The following is a 22,115-nucleotide window of genomic DNA, read 5'->3' as shown; positions in this document are numbered from 1 at the left end:
TGCTGAGAGGTAAGTGCCCTCTTCAGTTCTGGGACACCTGGCTCCGGCCATCTGCCAGCCATCACTTCCTCGTCCAGTTCCAGGATAACTGTACAGAGGGATCAGAACGATTACCCTGTGTTGCTATGGTAACATCTCTATCAATCAGAGTGCACGCTTAGGTACTGTTTCTTTTGCCTTAAGTTTTACAAACTCTGCTTATTTTTAGTTACTTAGGTCAGCCTCTCCCTGCCCCTTCAGTATGGTGATGTATACATTTGTGATGTAATTAGACTGTTTTCTCATATTCTGCATTCCTTCCTGGTATCCTCAACTTCCTTAATTGTTTTTTTTATTGTATTCATTCATGTTCACTCTTTGTGTTGCCAAGTTTATGGGTTTTCACAAATACGTAGTTCTTTTATCCACAGTGATGACAGTCCCAGAGAGAATACTTTCAGGATGCTGAAGGTCCCCTGTGTTCACCTGTTCACCCCCCCCCCCCCACTCTCTGACCGTTTCACTGTTGCCACAGCTGTTTCAAGGATGCCATGTAATTGGAGTGACACGTTCTACAGCTGTTTCCAACCGAATTCTTCCAGTTAGCAGCATGCCGGCAAGATTGATCCATGTCCTTTCTTGGCTTGGTGCACATTTTTAATGACTTCATGATATTCTATGGTGTGGACATACCATGACTCGGTGTGTGTGGGCATACACTTGCCACTCAGCTTTGGAAGGCCATCTCAGCAGCTTCCAGTGTGGGTGATTGTGAATGCAGTTGCTGTAAGCATTCCTGTGCAGATTTTCATGTGGCTGTAAGTAAATACGTAGAAGTGTGAGTACTGGAGTATATCATTAGAGTAGTATGCACTGAATTGTGCACCCCCTCCCCAAATATACATACTGAAGCCCTAATTCGCAATGTGACTGGATTTGGGCGCTGGGCCTTTAAAGAGGTAATGAAGGTTAAATGGTCTGGCTGGTGTGGCTCAGTGGTTGAGCTCAACCCAGCACAAAGAGGTTGCCAGTTTGATTCCCAGTCAGGACACATGCCCAGGTTGTGGGCCTGATCCCCAGTGGGGGGCATGAAGGAGGCAACCAATCGATGTTCTCTCTCATCGATGTTTCTCTCTCTCGCTCTCCCTTCCTCTCTCTCTAAAATCAATAAAGGGAAAAAAAAATAAAGGTTAAATGTTATAAGAAGGAGGCCTTTGTACAAAAAAAGAGACCCCAGTGTTCTCTTTCTTTCCCTCTATGCACACACAGAGAAAAGATCACGTGAGGACATAGCCATCTTCAAACCAACCCTGACAGCACCTTGCTCTGGGCCTCCCATTGTCCAGAACTGTCATTTTTGTTTAACCCGCCCGGTCTGTGCAATGTCGTCGGTCACTGTCTCACAAGCGGCTGTGCCCTGTCGCATTGCACCTGCCATGACCGGGAGTCCCTGCTGCTCCACATCCTCGCCAGCATTTGGTGTTGTCCATGTTCTTGATTTTAGCCATTCTAATAAGTGTGTAGAGTCATCTCATTGTTTTAATTTGCAATTCTCTAATGACAGATTAGGTTGATTATCTTTTTATTCTTATTTGCTTCGTTTATTTCTAGTGTTGAGGGTGTTACAGGTGTCCTTCATTTTCCCCTCTTTGCCCACCTGCACCTGGCTCCCACCTCGCCTCAGGCCTTCACCGCACTATTGTCTTGGCCCATGAGCTATGCATATACGCATATAAATTCTCTGGTTAATCTCCCCCTATCCCCACCCTTCCCGCCCCAGCACACACACACACTTCATTTCCTCTGAGAACTGTCAATCTGTTTTATGCTTCCATGTCTCTGGACCTATTTTTTCATCAGTTTCTTTTGTTCATTAGATTCCACATATAAGTGAGATTATGTGATACTTGTCTTTCTCTGACTGGCTTATTTCACTTAGCATAATACTCTCCAGGTCCATGTCATCTCAAAAGGATAAGAGATCCTTCTTCTTTATAGCTGCATAGTATTCCATTATGTATATGTACCACAGCTTTTTTATTCACTCACCTACTGATGGGCACTTGGGCTGTTTCCAGATCTTAGCTATTGTAAATAGTGCTGCTATGAACATAGGGGTGCATATATTCTTTCTGATTGGTGTTTCAGGCTTCTTAGGATATATTCCTAGAAGTGGAATCACTGGGTCAAAAGGCAGTTCAATAAATGTAGCCCAATTTATTTATTTATTTTTTGTATCCCTTGCCCAAGGAGATATATCAGAAACAATATTACTAAGAGAAATATCAGAGAGTTTATTGCCTGTTTTCTTGTAGGTATTTTAAGGTGTCAAATCTTACATTCAAGTCTTTAATTCATTTAAATTTATTCTTGAATATGGTATAAAACCATAGTCTAGTATCATTCCTTTGTATGTTTCTGTTCAATTTTCCCAACACCATTTATTGAATAAACTGTCTTTAACCCATTGTATGTTTTTGCCTCCTTTATTATATATTAATTTACCATGTAGGTGTGGGTTCACTTCTGGGCTCTCTAGTTTGTTCCACTGACCTGTGTGTCCATTTTCATGCCAGTACCATGCTGTTTTTATTACTATAGCTTTGTGATATAATTAGATATCAGTCAGGTACCATAATACCTCCAACTTTGTTCTTCTTTCTCAAGACTGTTATGCTATTTGGCATCTTTTGTGGTTCCATATAAATGTTTGAATTATTTGTTCTAGTTCTGTGAAAAACACCATTGGTATTTTGATAGGAATTGCATTGAATTTATAGATTCCTTTGGGTAGTATAAACATTTTAATGATGTTAATTCTTCCTATCCATGAGCATGGTATAGACTTCCACTTACTTGTATCTTCTTCAATTACTTTCTTTGATGTCTTATAATTTTCCAAGTATAGGTGGGTTTTTTTGGGTATCTCCTTGGTTAAATTTATTCCAAAGTTTCTTGTTTGTTTTTATAAAATTGTAAATGGAATTATTTTTAAAGTTTGTCTTTCTGATAGTTTATTATTGGTGTATGAATATTCAACTGATTTTTAAATATTTATTCTGTATTTTGCTACTTTACTGAATTTATTTATCAATTCTAGTAATTTTTACATGGGAGCTCTATGGTTTTCTCTATATAATATCATGTTATATGCAAATAATGACAGTTTTACTTCTTTTTTTTCAATTTGGATGCTTTTTATTTTTTCTTTTTGTCTGATTTTTGTGACTAGGACTTCCAATACTACATTGAATAAAAATGGTGAAAGTGGACATCCTGTCTTTTTCCTGATCTTATGGAAAACACTTCTACTTTTTCCTTGTTAAGAATGATGTTGGCTGTAGGTTTGTCATATATGGACTTTATTATGTTGAGATATGTTCCCTTTATTCCTTCTTTGCTGAGAATTTTTATAATAAATGGGAGCTAGATTTTGCCAAATACTTTTTTTTGCATCTATTGATATGATCATATAATTTTTATCTTTCATTTTGTTTATGTGGTGTATCATGTTAATTGATTTGTGAATACAAATCCTGTTTTTCTATATTGTCAGTGGTCACTTCTCCTTTTTCATTTTCAATTTTGTTTATTTGGGGCCTACTTTTTTTTTTTTTTATGAGTCTGCTTAGTGGTTTATCGATCTTATTTATCTTTTCAAAAAACCAGCTCTTGGTTTCATTGATTGTTTTATTTTTATTTTTAGACTATATTTTTCTCTCTGATCTTTATTATTTCCTTCTTTCTACTAAGTTAAGCTTTATTGTTCTTTTTCTGGTTTCTTTAGGTAAAAGATTAGGTTGTTTATTTAAGAAGATTTTTGTTTGTTTCTTGAGGTAGGTCTGTATTATTGTGAATTTCTCTCCTCGAACTGCTCTTGCTGTGTCCCATAAATTTTGGGTGGTTGTGTTTTCAGTTTTATTTCTCCTAGGTATCTTTTAATTTCTTCCTTTGTCTTATTGTAACCCATTTATTGTTTAGTAACATGTTATTTAGTCTTCATGTTTTAATGTGTTTTTCAGGTTTTTTCTTTCTTTCTTGTAATTAACTCTTTGTTTCATACCATTACCATCAGAGAATATGCTTGATATAATTTCAATCTTCCTAAATTTATTGAGACTTGTTTTGTGATGTAATATGTGTTCTATCCTGGAAAAGAATGTGTATTCCGCTACTTTGAGGTAAAATGCTCTAAAAGCATTAATTAAATTTATCTGCTTAAATGTGTGTCATTTAAGGTTGCTGAATCTTTGTTGATATTCTATCCAGAAAATCTATGAATTGATGCCAATGTCATGTTAAAGTCCCCTACTGTGACTGTATTATTGTCAATCTCTCCATTTATGTCCATTAATATTTGTTTTACATATTTAGATGCTCCTATATTTGGTGCATAAATGTGTACAAGGGTTATATCTTCTTGTTGGATTGATCTTTTTATCATTATGTAGTGTCCTTGTTTGTCTCTTATTATAGCCTGTTTTGTATGATATGAGTATTAGTTAGTACCCTAGCTTTTTTTTTTTCAATTTCATTTGCATGAAATGTCTTTTTCCATCCCTTTACTTTTGGTCTATGTGTATCTTTCAATATGAAGTGGGGTCTCTTATAGATAGCATATATATGGATCTTGTTTTCTTATCCTTTCAGCTAGCCTATATCTTTTGGTTGGATCATTTAATCCAATTACATTTAAAGTGATTATTCAGCCCAGCTGGTGTGGCTCAGTGGTTGAGTGTCAACCCATGCACCAAGAGGTCACCAGTTCGATTCCCAGTGAGGGCACATGGTCAGGTTGTGGGCCCAATCCCTAGTGGGGGGCATGCAGGAGGCAACCAGCCAATGTTCTTTCTCATTGATGTTTCTATCTCTCACTCCCTCTCCCTCCTTCTCTCTCTAAAATCAATAAAGAAAAAAAATTAAAGTGATAATTCATAGATATATAGTTATTGCCATTTTATTATTCATATTTATGTTCCTCTTTCTTCCTCTTTCTTAAGGAAGTCCCTTTGACATTTCTAGTAACACTAATTTGGTGGTAATAACTCCTTTAGCTTTGTCTTATCTAGAAAGTTCTTTATGTATTTAAGGATTTAAACATCTTGTATTTTAATCCATTGCCCTTATGATCTTTTTTTTTTTTTTTTTTTTGGTGCATGCCTCTATCAGGAACCAAACCTGGGACTCTCTGGTTTGCAGGCCGATGCTCCAACTGCTGAGCCCAACCTGCCAGGGCTGTCCATATGATCTTTATTGTTGCTCTTATTGTCCCTTCTATGGCAAGGAGAGCCCATTCTAGGTGGCTTTTGATACCTTTTAACATGACCTTCATAGTTTTAATAATGCCCTTGCTTTCAGACGTGACCTGTTCCCAATGCTTCTAGTACACTTACCCAGAATTTCTCAAGAGTTTTTCAAGAAAGACTGCAATGTGTCTCTGGTTGGTCCCCACCAGCAGAAGCCTATGGCTATGAGAGAGCTCGACAGGTATGAACCTCAGCGAGTCATCACAGTGGAACTAGTGCAGCTCTCCAGTCTAATGCTATGGTTGGGAGGTCAACACAGGTTGACCTGTGTTGACACTGGCATTGGTTGGGTGCACATGTAAGGTTTTATTTATGAATATCCATTTGTTCCAGCATGGTTTGTTACGTCTGTATCCTTGGGCATTTGTTAGACTGTCATTTCTCCATTGAATTGCCTTTGCTAGCTTATCAAAGATAAGTTGACTGTATTTGTATTGGTCTGTTTCTAGGCTTTCTATTCCATTCATTTAATCTTGTGTTTATTCGCTCATCAGTGCCGTGATACCCTGATATTGTAGCTTCATAGTAAGTTTTGAAATCAGGTAGTGTTTGTCCTCAAATTGTTTTCTTTCTCCTCTTCCATTTGTTCCTCCTTCTCTTTCTCCTGCAGTATTGTCTTGGCTATTCTAGGTCTTTTGTTATTCCATATAAACTTTAGAATCAGAAAATATATAGTTTGTTGATGTTTTATTGAGACTGCACTGAATGTACAGATCAAGTTGGAAAGAATTGACTTCTTAACCATGTTGAATCTTTCAACCATGAGCTTTGATTTTTTTTTTCTCTAGTTGTTTGTAGTTTTCTGCATATAAATTCTGAACTTATTTATTTATTTTTTGATTAGGTCTAGAAGTTAACTAAATTCATTTTTGGTGTGACTGTGTATGGTATTGTGTTTTTAATTTCAAATTCCGTTTGTTCATTGCTGATATATAAGAATGTGATTAACTTTTGTGTACTCACCTTGTATCTTGCAACTTTGCTATTTTGACTTACGTATTCTAAGAGTTTTTTGTTGTTGATGTTTTGGGATTTTTTGTGTTATATCAGAAAATTATGTTAACTGTGAAAAAGGCAGTTTTATATCTTCCCTCCCATTCTGTATACCTTTTTATTTTATTTTCTTGTTCTATTGTACTTGCTAAGACTTCCAAAACAATATTGAATAGGAGAGGTGAGAGGAGACAGATCTCAAATCTTAGGGGAAAGTACCTAGTTGTTTATCATTACAGGATGTTAATAGTAAGGTTATTTATTTATTTATTTTGTAGATGTTCTTTATCAAGTTGAGGAAGTTACACACTATTCTTAGTTTTCTAAGAGTTCTATCATGAATGGATGTTTTTTGAAAAATGCTTTTCTGTATCTATTAATATGGGTATATAATTTTTCCTTTTTAGCTCATTGATGTGGTGAATTTCGTTAACTGAATTTCAAATGTTGAACCAATCTTGAGCACCACACCTTGCAATCCTGCTTGTGCATGGTGTAACTTCTAAAAATTTTTATCAATTGCTAAATAGCTGTTCAAATAAGATTATTATATTGAAAAAGATTGCTATGCCTTATACATTTCTTTTAATCTATAGTTTTCCTCTTCACCTTTTTCTCTTGCCCTCTCAAATTCAATCATTTGACTAAGAGAATTCCCAAGTTTGGATTTTGTTGGCTGCCTTCCCACATTTTTATTTAATCTGATTCTTTTTGGTCCTCTGTATTTCCTATGGCTTGGTGGTGGGATTCAAAGGCATATTATTTGCATTTAGGTTTCATGGATTAAATGATTAGTTTGGGGGCAAGACTACTTTGTAGAATGTGCTGTGCACGGTGTCAGGGAGCACACACGTCTGCGTGTCTGTCTGCGTGTGAGGAGACAGTGGTGGTGATTGCTCCAACTTCTGGCACGTGCAGAATTGTGATGCTCTAGTTTGTATTCTCTTATTATTTGTTAGCTGGGATATTGACATAAAGATGAAATTTTCTCTTAGCTATTTAATACTCAGCCAAAGAGTTTTTACAGGAAATGCCAAATGAATGTTTGGTTTTTTCCTTTATTTACCAATTTTCAAAATAATGAGTTAACTCATGCAATACATTTTTAAAAAAATACCATTATATGCCTGGCTGGTGTGGCTCAGTGGTTGAACATCGACCCTGCACCAAGAGGTCGCCGGTTCGATTCCCAGTCAGGACACATGCACAGGTTGTGGGCCTGATCCCCAGTGGGGGGCATGCAGGAGGCGGCCCATCAATGTTCCCTCTTATGGATGTTTCTATCTCTCTCTCCCTTCCTTTCTCTCTAAAATTAATAAAGGAAACAAAAAATTTTTAAAAGAAAATATCATTATGTATTTACAGATTTCAACATCTTGTGGTATTTTAATCCACTGCCTCTATTATCTTTCTTATTATTCTTTTCTATGGCCAATGAGAGCCTGTTCTAGGTGGCTCTTAATTCCTTTTAACATCACCTCAGTGGTTTTAATAATGTTCTAGCTTTTAGACATGATCTGTTGTTACAATGCTTCTAGTACACCTGCTGCCCCAGACCTGGGGTCAGCTGTTCTTCAAGGAGACCTGGGCCCTTTTAGTAGGAAATGTAGAGATTGAATCTGCATGCTGAGCAGAGTTTTAACAAGACAATGGAAGTGGTGTGCAGAGACCAAGCCTGAGTGGTCCCTGAGGCCACATCACCTGTGGGAGGCCTGTATCATGTATATCTTGGGTTGCAAACATGTTCCCACAGAGTGGCTTTGTTTTCCTTTTGCTGGGGGCCCAGGGTTTCACCCACCCAGGACAAGTTTATACATTCATTTCTTGGCTCAGGACTCCCTGAACCCATGACTAGTGGGAGTCTGGGATCCTTACATGCATCCAGTACAATCTGAGGTTTTGATTTCTCACGGGAAAACGCTTTCCTCCCATTCTGAGCCCCAGGCAGATGGCAATCTGGCTGAACACATCCCTGGACTGGCAGCTGACATTCCTCTGACCTTTTCTCCACAGGGCGGGTGGCATGCTACGGATAGCTCTCATATCCTCCCAGCTAGGTGCGGGGCCTTGGCTTCCTAGGGGAGTTCATGTTCTGTCTCCCACTCAGAATGGGGGTAGAGGCCAAGGCTGTCACGGGCCCATATCCAGGAGGTGAGGGGTTGGGGGCGTGGTTTTGCTTCCATTTGAATCTCCACTTCATTTCTGGCAATGAAGAGCCCGTTCTTCTCTCTTCTGAGCTTCCTAGAGATTCCAAAGACATAGTGATGCCCGGCCAGTGTAGCTCAGTGGACTCAGCGTCGTCCCATGGACTGAGAGGTCCTGGTTTGATTGATGTTAAATTAAGGGAGTCCCCTCCACGTCTTATCTCTGTCCATCTGACCACAGGAGAAGTTCTAACTTGTTTTCAGTGGGGCCAGAATAAAGGCCACTGCTCATAGTTTCTACTCCATATCAAAGCACAGTCCAGCCGGCCAGTGTGGCTCAGTGGTTGAGCATCAACCCACGCCCGGAAGGTCATCAACTTGATGGCCAGTCAGAGCCATTGCTGGGCTGAAGGCTCAATCCTCAGTAGGGGGCTTGCAGGAGGCAGTGAATTGATGGTTCTCTCTCACATCAATGTTTCTATCTCTTCTTCCTTCTCCCTTCCTCTCTCTCTAAAAATCAATAAAACTGTATCTCAAATAAATAAATACATAAAGCACAGTCAAGTCCAGCATGCTGTATACCGCGTCTGCAGGGCATGGGCCATGCGGCTGCCAAGGCCACGGGGCCCTGGAGAGAGAGCAGGTGAAGGCACCTGTGAATGCAGCTCACAGAGTAAGAGAACAATCGAGGACAAGAGAGGGGATGACACTTTGGGGGTTTTAACCAAGATTTCATGAGCTTCTGATGGGGTCCACCCCCAGCCCATCCACTGTTCCCCAGACTAGACCTACAGGCAAGCACGCCCCTGTACCACCCCGACTTCTACTGCACATGTGCCCATCTCCCCAACAATCCAGTACCGGGGGGAAGGGAGGAGTGTTAGTCCCCCCAGAGGAACACCATGTGTGAAGCTGTAGCTTCCTGGTGATGCTTCCCAGGTGACCACACCCACAATGTCTGACTTCCCTTTGCTTTCTTTTTTTTATTTTTTTATTATTTTTATTTTTTTTATCCTCACCTGAGGACATTTTTCCATTTTTTGTTCAGATAGAGCGGGAGGGAGAGAGAGGAAGGGAGAGAGAGAGAGAAACATCGATGTGAAGGGACACATCGAGTGGCTGCCACCCTCACGACCAACCAGGGCCGGGGACAAACTGCAACCGAGGTACGTGCCCTTAGCGGGAACCGAACCCGGGTCTCTCTGTACCGTAGGCCAATGCTCCAACCGCTGAGCCAAACCGGCCAGGGCTTCCCTTTGCTTTCTTTCCTTATTAATGTTAACTAGCTACTTGCCATGATAATATAATGTGGTCACTACGTGTCCATGAGAGTGGGGAGTGGAAAATATGTCTCTCTCCTGGCTGCTTCCCTCCAAACTAAGCTTGGGGAAGGCACTCGCAGTATGAGCTTTTGATGCCCATGACCTCTGAACGCACCCAGCACATTGACCGTCCTGTCGCGGGAGGGCAGTGTGAGGGCCCCGTGTCTGTTCCTCACGTGCCGCATTCAGAGAGCACGGCGGACCTTCGGAGAGAGTGCTGTGCCGTCCGGCCCTGCAAGGCGTGGCCTGTGTCTTCTTGGCCATCCCCCATCTTTACCCCGAGAAGGAAGCACAGGGCTGTCTTCAGGGGTCTCAGTGCCAGGCACTGCCCGGCTCGGGCACCCTTGGCCCGCTGGGGGCTGGGTGAGGGAAGCACGGAGGCGCCCTGGAACTCTTCCCAAGACAGGAACACAGAGGCCTGTGTTCTTTACCTTTCAACGTGAGCGATTTCTCCCGACACGGTTCACTGCTGGCTGGGGACTGACGGGTCCCTTTGCTTTTAATTCGAAGTTGCTGTATGTAACATCCCACATTTTGATGTTGTTTTCCTCCCAACCGAAGAAGGCAGAGGTCACAGAGTATGAGTCGGAGGCTTGTACCAGGTCCGTAGGTCCTCCTGGGAATAAGGGCTGACACGGACTTGGCAGATCACGGTTCCATTACGACTCTCCCCTCAGGGTACGGTGCCATGGCTGGTGCTCCCCGTGGCCTACGTGGCGCGGGGTTTCTAAGGTGTCAGCTGGCAATGTGCTGTCACTGGTTGGCTTAAATGGTGCATTTGCAATAAAAATGAGCGATCTTCTGACCTAGTAACTGTTGCTTGGAGACTGTTCACAAGACCCAGAATTCGGGGAAGGGCATCGTGAAATGAAACAAACACGAGACCTGGTTACCGAAGATGCAGGCGGAAGTCCCAGTCCCATGGGTGGGGTGTGGTCTTGGTACATGTGTTTTAATTTTCCATAACCTTGTCTGCTCAGCAGGCTGGTCAGGGTGCAGGGAGGCCCACTTCCTGGGGTTGCTCTGAGGACCACGTGACGCCGTGAGCAGGGGGCCAGGCGGGAATGAGCTCGGCAGGCAGCCAGGGGCCTTCGATGGCGGGGCAGCAGGCGGACCTCCAGGGAGGGCTGTGGAGGAGACACATGGTCCCTGGCACTGCGGTTGTTGGGCCACCAGTTCCTCCCTGCTGGCTCTCTCAGACTCACCTTGGCTCCCCACTGTCCGGCAGCCTGTGTACCCCCACTAGGTTCTCAGTGCAGAGCCTAATGCAAAACGAGACGAGGACAGTCACTGTCTGCTTCATCGAGGAATCACGTTGCCTGAGGCTGAGCATGTGTTCTTCGGTGAAGGCCGGCCAGCAGACCCCTCTGTGGAGGAACTCTCTCAGCTTCCACCCGGTGCCCTTCACTCAGTACCGACAGATGTCCCCCGGGGCAGCCGTGGGCACGTGGGTTCTGCTTTGGTGGGAGGGATGCCCTGCACAAACTTGCAGGATGGGCACTTTCAGTGGTGCTGAGCATGGAGAGCTGAGCACAAAAGTGAGGTCTCGACCCTCCAGGGCTGGAGTTTAAAACGTCCTTGCAGTGCTCAGGGGCCTGCAGGACTACGGGTGGCGAGCTGGTTTGCAGACCGTTGTATTGACGTCAGGCGAATTTATTTTACTGCTCATGTCCAGCTGCAAAGCACAAGTAAGTACTGAGGCTTCACTGGAAAGTGTCACCCCAGCACAGAGAGCAAGGGAGAGGGACTCTGGGGGACAGAACGCAAACCCAGGAGAGCCTCACTGAGCTGGCCACAGCTGCTTGGGGTCAGCGGCAGGCTGGGAGGCACTGTCCACCGGGGGAGAGGGAGAGCCGGGTCTGCCGATCGGTCCAATCGTGGCCCCTGGGATACAGACCTTCCCCCACCCAGCTGTGGCACTCAACCCCTGGGGCAGCCTCGGGAAGACCAGGTCCACTCCCCATGGCACAGGGCTTCATCTGAGCCGGGAAGTGGGAGGAGACTCAGCCTGCAGGCATGCCAGTGTGGCCACCATCACTGCGGTGGGGGCAGCAGTCTGCCCTCCACCCAGGGATAGCTGAGACAGCCAGTCTGTGAGGAGAGGTGCCAGGGTAGCTGCCAAGCTCCAGCAAACCTCGGAAAGGGTCACAGCAGGATTTAGGACATGTCCTTAAAAGGAGAGGTGTGCCCTGGAATGCAGATGCAATGGCTGGAGCTCTGGTAGCCAGTCGGACACCCATGAGGGAAAAATGCTAATGCTGGTGGAGTGGCCTCTCCCATGCAGCATGTCCTTGCTGATGTCTGGACATTGCCAAGCTGGTTAACTCTTTTACTAGTCGTTGGCATGAACGCAAAACAGACTTCTATGCTGTTTAAGTTAATGTCATAATTTTTTCCATATAAAGCCCAAACTGGTTTTAACTACCTCAGCACATAATACTTATGTATTAGATGAATAAGACAGTATCCTGTTTCACCAAAACCTGTGCTATGCTCCAAACAGATGCAGTGTGATGTGTTTGACCCTGACCTGTGTCCTCTGCACCCGAGGGCACCCTTCCTGTTCCTGAGACGGAGCTGTGCCTCTGTGTCCCTGACCCAGCTCACAGCGACCTCCCCGCCCTGCAGGACAGCCTCTGCTCCTCTCATTTCTGTGTTTCACACGCCCCTTCTCCCAGACCAATGCCCCCTGCTCCCGCCTCCACACAGTACTCCTCCTCTTCTCTCTCTTTTTTATAAATGGTACTTTTTTGTTTTTGTTTCTTTTTATTACTTATTTTTGTTACTGATGTTTCTCCATTTTCTCCAAAGACACCCTACTCCCGATCCCTACCCCCCAGCATTGTTGTCTATGTCCATTGGTTACACATACATGCATCTAAGTTCTTTGGTTTATCATCCCTCTCCCAGCCCCCTCCTCTGAGGTCTGTCAGTCTGAATCTTACTCTTTTCTATGTCTCCGGGTCTATTTTGCTCATCAGCTTTTCTTATTCATTACATTCCACAAATAAGTGAGATCCTGTGATATTTGTCTTTCTCTGATTGGCTTGTTTCACTTATGATAATACTCTCCAGGTCCCTCCATGTCATCTTAAAGGATAAGAGATCTCTCTTTCTTACAGCTGAGTAGTACTTTATTGTGTATATGTACCACAGCTTTTTTATGCATTCGTCTACTGATGGACACTTGGGCTGTTTCCAGATCTTAGCTATTGTAACTAGTGCTGCTACAAACATGGGGGTACATATATTCTTTCTGATTGGTGTTTCAGGCTCCTTAAGGTGTATTCCTAGGAGTCTCTTAGGGTCCCTGTACATGTCACCTCCCATGAAGTCCTCTGGCATCCGCGGGCAGGATGTCCTCGCCTCACGCTGTCCCCGCAGCCTCGGCGCTGCCCCCTGTGCTGTGACAGGCATGTGTCTGGGTTCCTCTCTGCCCCACGCTGCCGTTTGCCCCATGGGTCCCCAGCACACAGACCGCAGTCCCCGCGGACACACCAGCTGCCTGCCGTCCCCTCTGCTCCCATCCTTCTCCTCACCCCTACCTCCCTGTCTTCCCTCCCCCCTACTGGACAAAGGTCTTAAAACTTCTGTGGAGAAACACGCGCCTTCGGTGAGAAACCAAGCCGGCTCCCCTGCCACACCACACGTGGACACCCTGTGCGGGAGGTCCAGCCTTCTCTGGGGTGCGGGCAGGCTCTGCAGGGGTTGAGGCTCCTGGGTAAAGACCTGGGTCTCTATCGTCTCTCGTGGTTGTTGCTCTCCCTAACTTCCTGTTTTCTGTTTCATCGTCCCGTCCCACTGAGCCTTTTCATCAGCTGTGAGTGCTGTGATAACCCTCCTACCTTAAAGAAAGCCCTTTGTGTCGGCCGGTGTGGCTCAGAGGCTGAGCGTGGACCCTGCACCAGGAGGTCACCAGTTCGACTCCCGGTCAGGGCACATGCCCAGGTTGTGGGCCCGATCCCAGTGGGGGGCGTGCAGGAGAAGGAGACGGCCAGTTGTCATGATGTTCTCTCTCATCAATGTTTCCCTCTCCCTCTCCCTCTCATTTCCTCTCTCTGTAAAGTCAATAAAGGGAAAAAAAGAGAGAAAAAGAAAAGCCTCTGATCCTCCTGCCGCTGCCCCATTGATCTGCTCTCCTTACAGCGAAACTCCTTGAATGACCTCTGTCCACCCGTCTCCCTCTGCCTTGAGCCCGGTGCAGTGAGTCCTCTTTCCCCTCCAAGGTCATCGCTGACCTTGACGTGGCCTAATCCTGGGGCCAGTCTTCAGTCCTGGGCCAGCCATGCTGCGTGGCACGGTGCCCATTTAAATAGTACTGCACTGCCATCGGCCACACTTGTGTTGGTTAGCTGGGCCCAGCTGGGTGGTTTGAGAAGGATTTCCCTGTAGCTGTGGTCAGATGGCAGCTGGGCTGGTGTCATCTGAAAACACAGTGAGCTGCCCATCCAAGACGGTGACCTCACAGGGCAGCAATCACTGCTGCCTGTGGGCTGGGCGCTCAGTGTGGAGCCTTGACCACAGAGCCTGCTCGTGGCCGCTCCACGTGGCTTGGGCTTTGCATCATGTGGCGCTGGTTCCACAAGATGGTATTCTAAGGGTGGGCACCCCAAGGGACCCACAGTGCTGTGTCCGCCCAGAGCAGGCACAAGCTCGTTCTCCTGTGTTCTAGGGGTCTAAGTAGTCTCGGGGTCCGTCTAGATTCAGGGGCGGGTGAGCAATGAATTCTGCCTCTCAAGAGGGCCTGGCCAGGGGGCATTGTGTCTGGCATGGTGTGTCCCTCCCTTCCTTTGGAAGAGTTTCTCTGGCCCTTTCGGGATAATGCTCACTGCCCATCCCTCTCACGAGCTGCTTGTTCTGTGTCTTCCCTGGGTCCTTCATAGCTGCTTGGTCTCTGCATCTCAGCTCTCCGGGGAGCCCTCTCTGTGCTGTCCGCAGCTTGTCCTAGGCCCCGTTGGAGCTCAGAGCGGGGCGTGGCTGTCCGGGGCGTGGGCGTGGCTGTCCGGGGCGTGGCTGTCCGGGGCGTGGCTGTCCAGGGCGTGGCTGTCCAGGCCGGCGGGTGGTGCGGGCAGTGTGGCCGAGAGGCTCTGTGCAGCTGGGTGAACCTCTGGGTAACTGTCTGGAGCTCAGAAAAACAGGGCTTCCCACCCCAGGGAGTTCAGAGGGCTGCACCCCAGGGTGGTGTCTCTAGAGATGAAGAGCGATGAAGGTCCCTGGGCGGAGTACTGTTTTTCATGGGCATGGAGCTCCGGAGGGGACTTGCCTGGGAGAATGGCACCTGCTGGCTCCTGAGTGGACTGTGGCCGGTGACATCAGATGAAAGTGCCATGTCCCATGCTCCTCTCCTCCTCCTCCCCTGCCTCCCTGGCCGCGGAAGCTCTGTGAACCCCGAAGTGAAAGTCTCTCAACGAGCAGTCGACGCACATCCATGTGAGATGAAAGGACAGCCAGCTGTTCAGGACACCATCCCGCAGGAGCCAGTGTTCCCAGCAGGACACAAAGGCGGGGGGGGGGGGGGATGAAAAAGGAAGGAGAACAGCTACATTAATAAAAGGGAGGCATCGTTGTTGGCGAAGCTATGGTGACACAGTGATGTTAATGCTGAACAATGTTTTAAATTTTCAGGCCAGTGGTCATCGGTCCAGCCGTCACTATGTCTGTTCTCTTGTAATCTCTGCAAACAGCTCTTTAAGACACAGGTTGCTCTAGGCACCATCCAAAGGTTGTTTTGCCTGGTTTTAACATTCCAAAGGCTTGAGGTGAAAGATACATAAGGCAGTTCCTCTGGGAAGGCAGTTCCAGCTCCATTTTAATTTTATTTTTCCTTTTATTGAGTTTAGAGAGAGAGGAAAAAAGGGAGAGACAGACACATTGGTGAGAGAACATCGACGGGCCGCCTCCTGCATGCACCCCACTGGGGATTAGGCCCACAACCTGGGCATGTGCCCTGACCAGGAATCAAACTGGCGACCTCTTGGTGCAGGATCGATGCTCAACCACTGAGCCACACGGGCTGGACCCGGCTCCATTTTAAAGTGGCTCCGTTGAGTCCTGTTTCACGGTGGGTGTGGGTGTGGAGACACTGTGGGGATCCACATCCATGTGCCGGGTGTGGGATATGCCTGTGCCTCGCCGGTGTGGGCCACTGACCGCCTCTTCCTGTGCTAAGCCACTGAGGCTCAGCTGGAAGCTTCCACAGCTTCACCAGGCTGGCATGTCTGGTGGGGCCTGAACCGGGCCTTTTGGAAAATTGGGCACATCTCTTTCCCCCCAGTGTAAGTGCTAGGAACGCCCCCCACTCTTCCACACCAGCTCCCCGGCGATGGAATGCTAGGCCATTCGGACGGAGCTCTCCTCGGGTGCTGTGTGCAGCACTGGTGATTCACACGCTCATAACGTGTGGGCAGGTGTACAGCATGCACCCAGCGGAGGTGACTGCGCAGACCCGGGGCCCAGCCAGCCTCCGGCAGACGAGAGGAGCACGCCAGAGCGGCAGGCAGTGAGACGGGTGACTGCTCCGTGCCTTGCGGGCACCTGGGCAAAGGTGGCACCAAGGTCTCTGCAGAAAGTCCCTGCCCTGATCTCCTGCCCCTGGGAGTCCAGGCATATGCTGGTGGGAGTGTCGAGGAAGAGCCGGGGCGAGAAGAGAGAAGCGAGTGTGCTCAGAAATGCCTTGTGGCCGGGCGACGTTGGAGCAGAGGCCAGAAGGAGAGTGAATGGGACAGCGACACAACACGGGCATCTGGGAAGGGAGGTTCCAGGGAGGTGACAACGCCTTGGCGTGCTGGAGAAACAGGGGAGTTTCTCGGGGACTCTGGGAGGAGGCAGAAGGGGCAGGCTCACAGCCTAGCTGGTTAGCGCTGCTCTGTGGCTGCGTCCGGGTGACTCGCCTTCCCCGGGCACTCGCCGTGGCCTGGGGTCCAGGGTCCGCTGCGGCGGGCACTGCAGTGGGGAAGTGCCCATCAGTTGTCTCAGAGTGTTTGCCGTGCAAACATCGGGAGCACACCGGGTGGAAATGGAGGAAGAGCCTCGCCTCTTTGAAAGTGTCTCAAAAGTCCTGGAGCGTTATTTCAGATGCTCAAATATTTAAACAGACGTTGGTGATTCAAATGCACTTCTGGTGGAGCCCGGGATCTGCTAGTTCCTGCTCGGCCAGGGGAGCTCTTCTTTTGAAATGTCTCTTTCTTTTTCTCTGACTTCCTGGAATGAGTTTGTTTAAGGGTATTGATTTGGTGTGGAGAGTTTAACCTTGACCCGACCCTCAGGTGGGGCCTCGTGAAGGTCGTGGCTGCCCCCTGACCCAGGACGGCTGGCATGTCTGCATGGCCCCGGCCTGGGAGCACCCAGGCACCCGTGGCTGCCCCCTGACCCAGGACGGCTGGCATGTCTGCATGGCCCCGGCCTGGGAGCACCCAGGCACCCACGGCTGCCCTCCGGTCCTGAGAAAGGCCGGGAGCAGCTGTCCAAGGCGTCAGAGCACTGATCCTGTGAAAGGACAGGTGGGCCCTGGCTGGTGTGGCTCAGCGGTTAGAGCGTTGGCCCGTGGACCAGAGAGTCTGGGGTTCGGTTCCTGCTAAGGGCACGTACCTCGGTTGCAGTTTGTCCCTGGTCCTCGTTGGGGTCATGTGGGTGGCAGCCAGTTGATGTGTCTCTCTCACGTCAATGTTTCTCTCTCTCTTTTCCTCCCTCTCTCCCTCTTGCTCTATCTGAAGATAAATGCAAAAATGCATCTATTCCTGGGTGAGGATAAAATAGGAAGAAAAGATAGGTGAACCAGACCCCAGCTTCTGGTTGCTGAGGCCATGCTGTTACTCTAAGTGAAATTTTTCTTCGAGGATGTAGAATTTAAGATCAAATCACCACCCACACCACTTTCTGGGGAAGTTCCTGGGTGCAAATGAGACCAGAGGAAGAAACAGAAGGAGGAGCAGAGGGGCCCATTGTCCAATTTGGGTTCAAGTGGGTCTCCAGGAACAAGGACAGTCACACACAGTCTAAGACACCATCTTCAGAGCGTGTTCTGGTCCCCGTGGGAAGCGCTATCTGCCCTTCGTCATCACAGTTCTGTGGTGGGCCATGCTCCCCTGCATCCTGGGTGCTAGGAACTGAAGTGTGCACCCCAGTTTATATTCTGGAGCCCCACTTTTCCTGTATTTCGAGATAGGGCCTGTGAAGAGGTGATTCGGGTTCAGTGAGGTCGTAAGTGTGGGGCCCTGACATTAGGACTGGTGGCCTCATTCGGAGAGACACAGAGCTGTGCTCTCGGTCCACGCCCCAGGGAGGGCCACGTGAGGGCGGGTCCCCCAGAAGCCCGCTCTGCAGACACCTTGATCTTGGAGGCCAGCTTCCAGGATGTCTGCTGCGAAAAATGAACATTGGCTGTTTAGCCCCCTGATCGGCAGAGTATTGTCATGGCAGCTCGAACTGATGAATGTCCCCAAAGAGGAACCAGATATCATTGTCCAAGAAGGGGTGAGCAGTGGTGAGGGGGTGCATGCCCCCCACCCAGACTGCCAGCACAGGGCTCGCCATCCCCGGGAACAGATGCCCTGCTCTGGCCGAGGGCGGGGTGCTGAGGGGCTGCCACCAGGGCCCACAGTGGGTAACAGACTTGCTCACCCCGCTGAGCGTGCAGCAGCAGACCGGCAGCCCCCTTCCCCCGTTCCCCTGTGTTCTCTCTGCTTTCGGGGCTCCTGCTGGGCAAGGAGCGTGTCACCCACTCACCCACACGCTCAGGAATCCACTCAGGGCCCAGCGTTCGTTCCATGCTGACCTGTTCACTGCCTCAGGAACCAGGACCGGGTGGGCGCAGATTGAGTGTTCTGGAAACGCAGCATGTTGTGTGTTTGGTACGGGAGTGAGCCGTGAGGGAGGGGCTCAGATGATAGAGTCAGGCGTATGGCAGTCAAGGTATCAGCGTTGTAGGGGGTGAGCCAGTAACATCTGGGGCAAGAGGTGCTGGTCCTGGACCCCCAGGAGACAGACACACCCATCTGTGGCCAGGCTTCCCCACGTGCAGACTGTCCCTGAACGCTGACCACGGGCGCTCCGTGGACAGGCTGCACTCCTGGCCGGAAGGTCTTCTGGCTACTCTCCCAATGAAAGTGTCATCCTCCCCTGGAAGGGGCAAGTCCAGGAGAGGCGGACAGTGGCCAAGAGTGTCACCCCGTACGGAAGGCCATTAGCTTGGAAGGAAAGTTCCAGAAGGGGAACCAGCACCCCCTCCTCATGCAGTCTAACTTGGGAACACGTGACAGAGCCAATCAATGAGGAAGGAAATTAGACTGTGGAGAAGGGACGGAGTGCACAGGGAGGGAGAGACTTCCTGGGAAGGTGTGCTTCTCTCAGGTAGTCAGGGCAACCTTGGCTGGTGTAATGAGCCCTCATGGCTGAGAGCAAGGGGAAGCGTGTCCAGGGCTGGGAACAGCATGGGCAAAGGCTTGGAAGTTTGCAAGAGGTGGCATGTTTGGGGATGAGAAACAGCATGGAGAACAGAGGGAGAAGGGGAGGAGGAGAGGTTGGAGAGGTTGGTGGGGGAGAGCTGGAACTGTGGGCGGAGCTGTGGGGACGAGGTAGAGACGGAAGCAAGGGGGGCCAGGCAGGGTGTCCCCACCATCCTGCACCGCAAAGGCAAGTGGGGAGCAGTGGGAGAGGTGGTTCAGAGGGGAGCTGGCAGCCTCTGCTATTCCACTTCACACGTGGAGAAGAGCAAAGCAGGAGCCAGGGAAGGTGCTGGCGCTGGAGCCATGCCATCTGGTTGGAGGACCATTCTCAGGAACAAAACCATGTCTTGAAGCCTGGGGCTCAGAAGGGTCACGTAAGGAATGATTCCTTTGAAATCCAGAGAGTCCGAAACTGAGGATATTTAAAAAAATTTTTTTTTCCTTTATTGATTTTGTTTTTTAGAGACAGAGGAAGGGAGAGGGAGAGAGAGATAGAAACATCAATGAGAGAGAATATCGACTGGCCGCCTCCTGCACTCCCCCCACTGGGGATCGGGCCCACAACCTGGGCATGTGCCCTGACCGGGAATCAAACCAGCGACCTCTTGGTGCAGGGTCGATGCTCAACCACTGAGCCACACTGGCCAGGCCCAAGGGTGTTTTTAATTCCCTGCAGTGAAGGCCCGTGGCGAGGGGCTGGGAAGGTCAAATGGAAGGGACCCAGATATTTCAGTTTTTATCTCCTCTTTTCAGTGTCCCCACTCACTGTCGGCATGCATTCAGAGTGGCTCCCGTCCTCGGGCCATTATAACATATGAATGGACTCACACTTGTTTCCATTGTACTGTTCTGGAAATATCTATTTTAAGGCAGGCTTGAGAGGCTTCCAAATCCAAGGAAATCTAGTCATTCCATAATCCCTGAGCAGATGCCTTGCAAACAGCTGTAGAGGGTCTTTCTGTGGTGCCCGCCAGCCGTCAGCTGTCGTCAGGACATGAGTGCTCAAGGACGCGGTCACCGCTCCTGTCCCAGCTCGCTCTTGCCCTCCATGTGGAGCACTCACTGCCAGCGGTTCAGTGCTCGCGTGGACCTCGGGCAGGAGTGCCTGAGGGCTCTTCAGGGAAAGAGAGATTCCCTCCAAAATGTGCAGGTTGATCCAACCCACTATTTATTCATTTGTTTTTCTTTATTGATTTTAGAGAGAGGAAGGGAGAAGGAGAGAGAGAGAGAGAAACATCGATGAGAGAGAACACTGATTGGCCACCTCCTGCATGCCCCCCACGGGGGACGTGTCCTGACCAGGAATCAAACCGGCGACCTCCTGGTGCATGGGTTGGTGCTCAGCCACTGAGCCACACCAGCCAGGTGAAGCCACTATTTATTTTATGTGGTATCTATATAGTATGGTTGGCTGAATAATGCCCCCGCCAAAGATGAACACACCTTAATACCTGGAGCCTGTGAATATGTTACATTACTTAGCAAAAGGTCCTTTGAAGATGGGATGGATGTAAGGATCCTGAGATGGAGAGATTTTTCTGGGTTGTCAGGGGGAGCCCCAGTCACCCGGATCGTTATGGGAGAGGGGCAGTAGAAGCACAGCTGGAGCTGGAGAGAGAAGGTGTGAGGTGGAAGCAGAGGCTGGCGCGACCGCTTCCCAGGTGGAGAAGCAGCCGTGAGCCCAGGAGGGCCCAGAAGCCGAGAAAGGAGCTCCTCCTCCCGCAGGAACACAGGCCTCCAGCACCGTGATCCTAGCCCGGGACATGGAGGCAGGCTCTGATTTCCAGAACGATAAGACACCTGGTCCCAGCAGCAGGAGACCGGGGAGAGGCCTTGCACATCAGGGCTGCGGTCACCTGACCGCGCGGGTGACCGTTTCACTGTGTTTCCGTGGAACTCCCTGCTCTGGGCATCCTGTATCTCTGCAGTTCAGGTGGCTCCAGTGCTGGTCAGGTCGATATCCCTTCCCCAGCAGAAGGAGAGGACATTGGCCGATTTGTGCTGTTTGGAAAGGGCGTGAAATTAGCAACGGAAGTGACCTTGTCAGCTGGATATCTGCAGGGTCATCATACAGTCCAGAAGTAATGATAACATCATTTTATCTTGACACGTAACATGGATGAACCCTTGAGTACACACATTCCCTGTGTCTGCAGAGGTGGTGGTGGCCTTGCAGGGACGGCTCTACCCCAGCTGTGTGCACAGGGCCCAAGACGACTTCCTGATGGGTTTCATCACTCTGCCCAGCAGGTGGATTGTATGTGGAATGACATAGACGGGCTCCTATTGCTTTTGTTAACGGATTTGTTAGCTTTATGTGAAATTCATGTATTCCTTCTACTCATTTTTACCGATTGCCTAGTATGTGCTAAGCAAGGTACTTAGACCCTGGGGTATTGAGAATGAGCGAATAGACATGGCTCCCGATCTCCTAAGGCATCCAATCTAACCAGGAGTCACAGGCACAGAAATGGGGCGGATTGAAGGAGCCAGCGGCGTTAAGGGGGAGGAGCTACCAGCATGAGGAGGAGAAGGAGCCACTGGCGTGAGGAGGAGGAGCCAGTGGTGTGAGGAGGAAGAACCAGCAGCATGAGGAGGAGGGGCTAGTGGCAGGAGGAGGAGAAGCCAATGACGTGAGGAGGAGCCAGCGGCGTGAGGAGGAGGAGCCAATGGCGTGTGGAGGAGGAACCAGCAGCATGAGGAGGAGGGGTTACTGGCAGGAGGAGGAGAAGCCAATGGTGTGGGGAGGAGCCAGGAGGTAAAAGGAGGAGCCACTGGCGTGAGGAGGAGCCAGCGGCGTGAGGAGGAGGAGCCAATGGCGTGAGGAGGAGCCAGCAGCATGAGGAGGAGCCAGCGGCATGAGGAGGAGGAGCCAATGGCGTGAGGAGGAGCCAGGAGGTGAGAAGAAGGAGCCACTGGCGTGAGGAG

Source organism: Molossus molossus, unplaced genomic scaffold (assembly GCF_014108415.1).
Source record: "Molossus molossus isolate mMolMol1 unplaced genomic scaffold, mMolMol1.p scaffold_m16_p_36, whole genome shotgun sequence".
Lineage (NCBI taxonomy): Eukaryota > Metazoa > Chordata > Mammalia > Chiroptera > Molossidae > Molossus > Molossus molossus.
The sequence above is the reverse complement of the archived record's forward strand: the minus strand, read 5'-3'. Positions refer to the sequence as shown.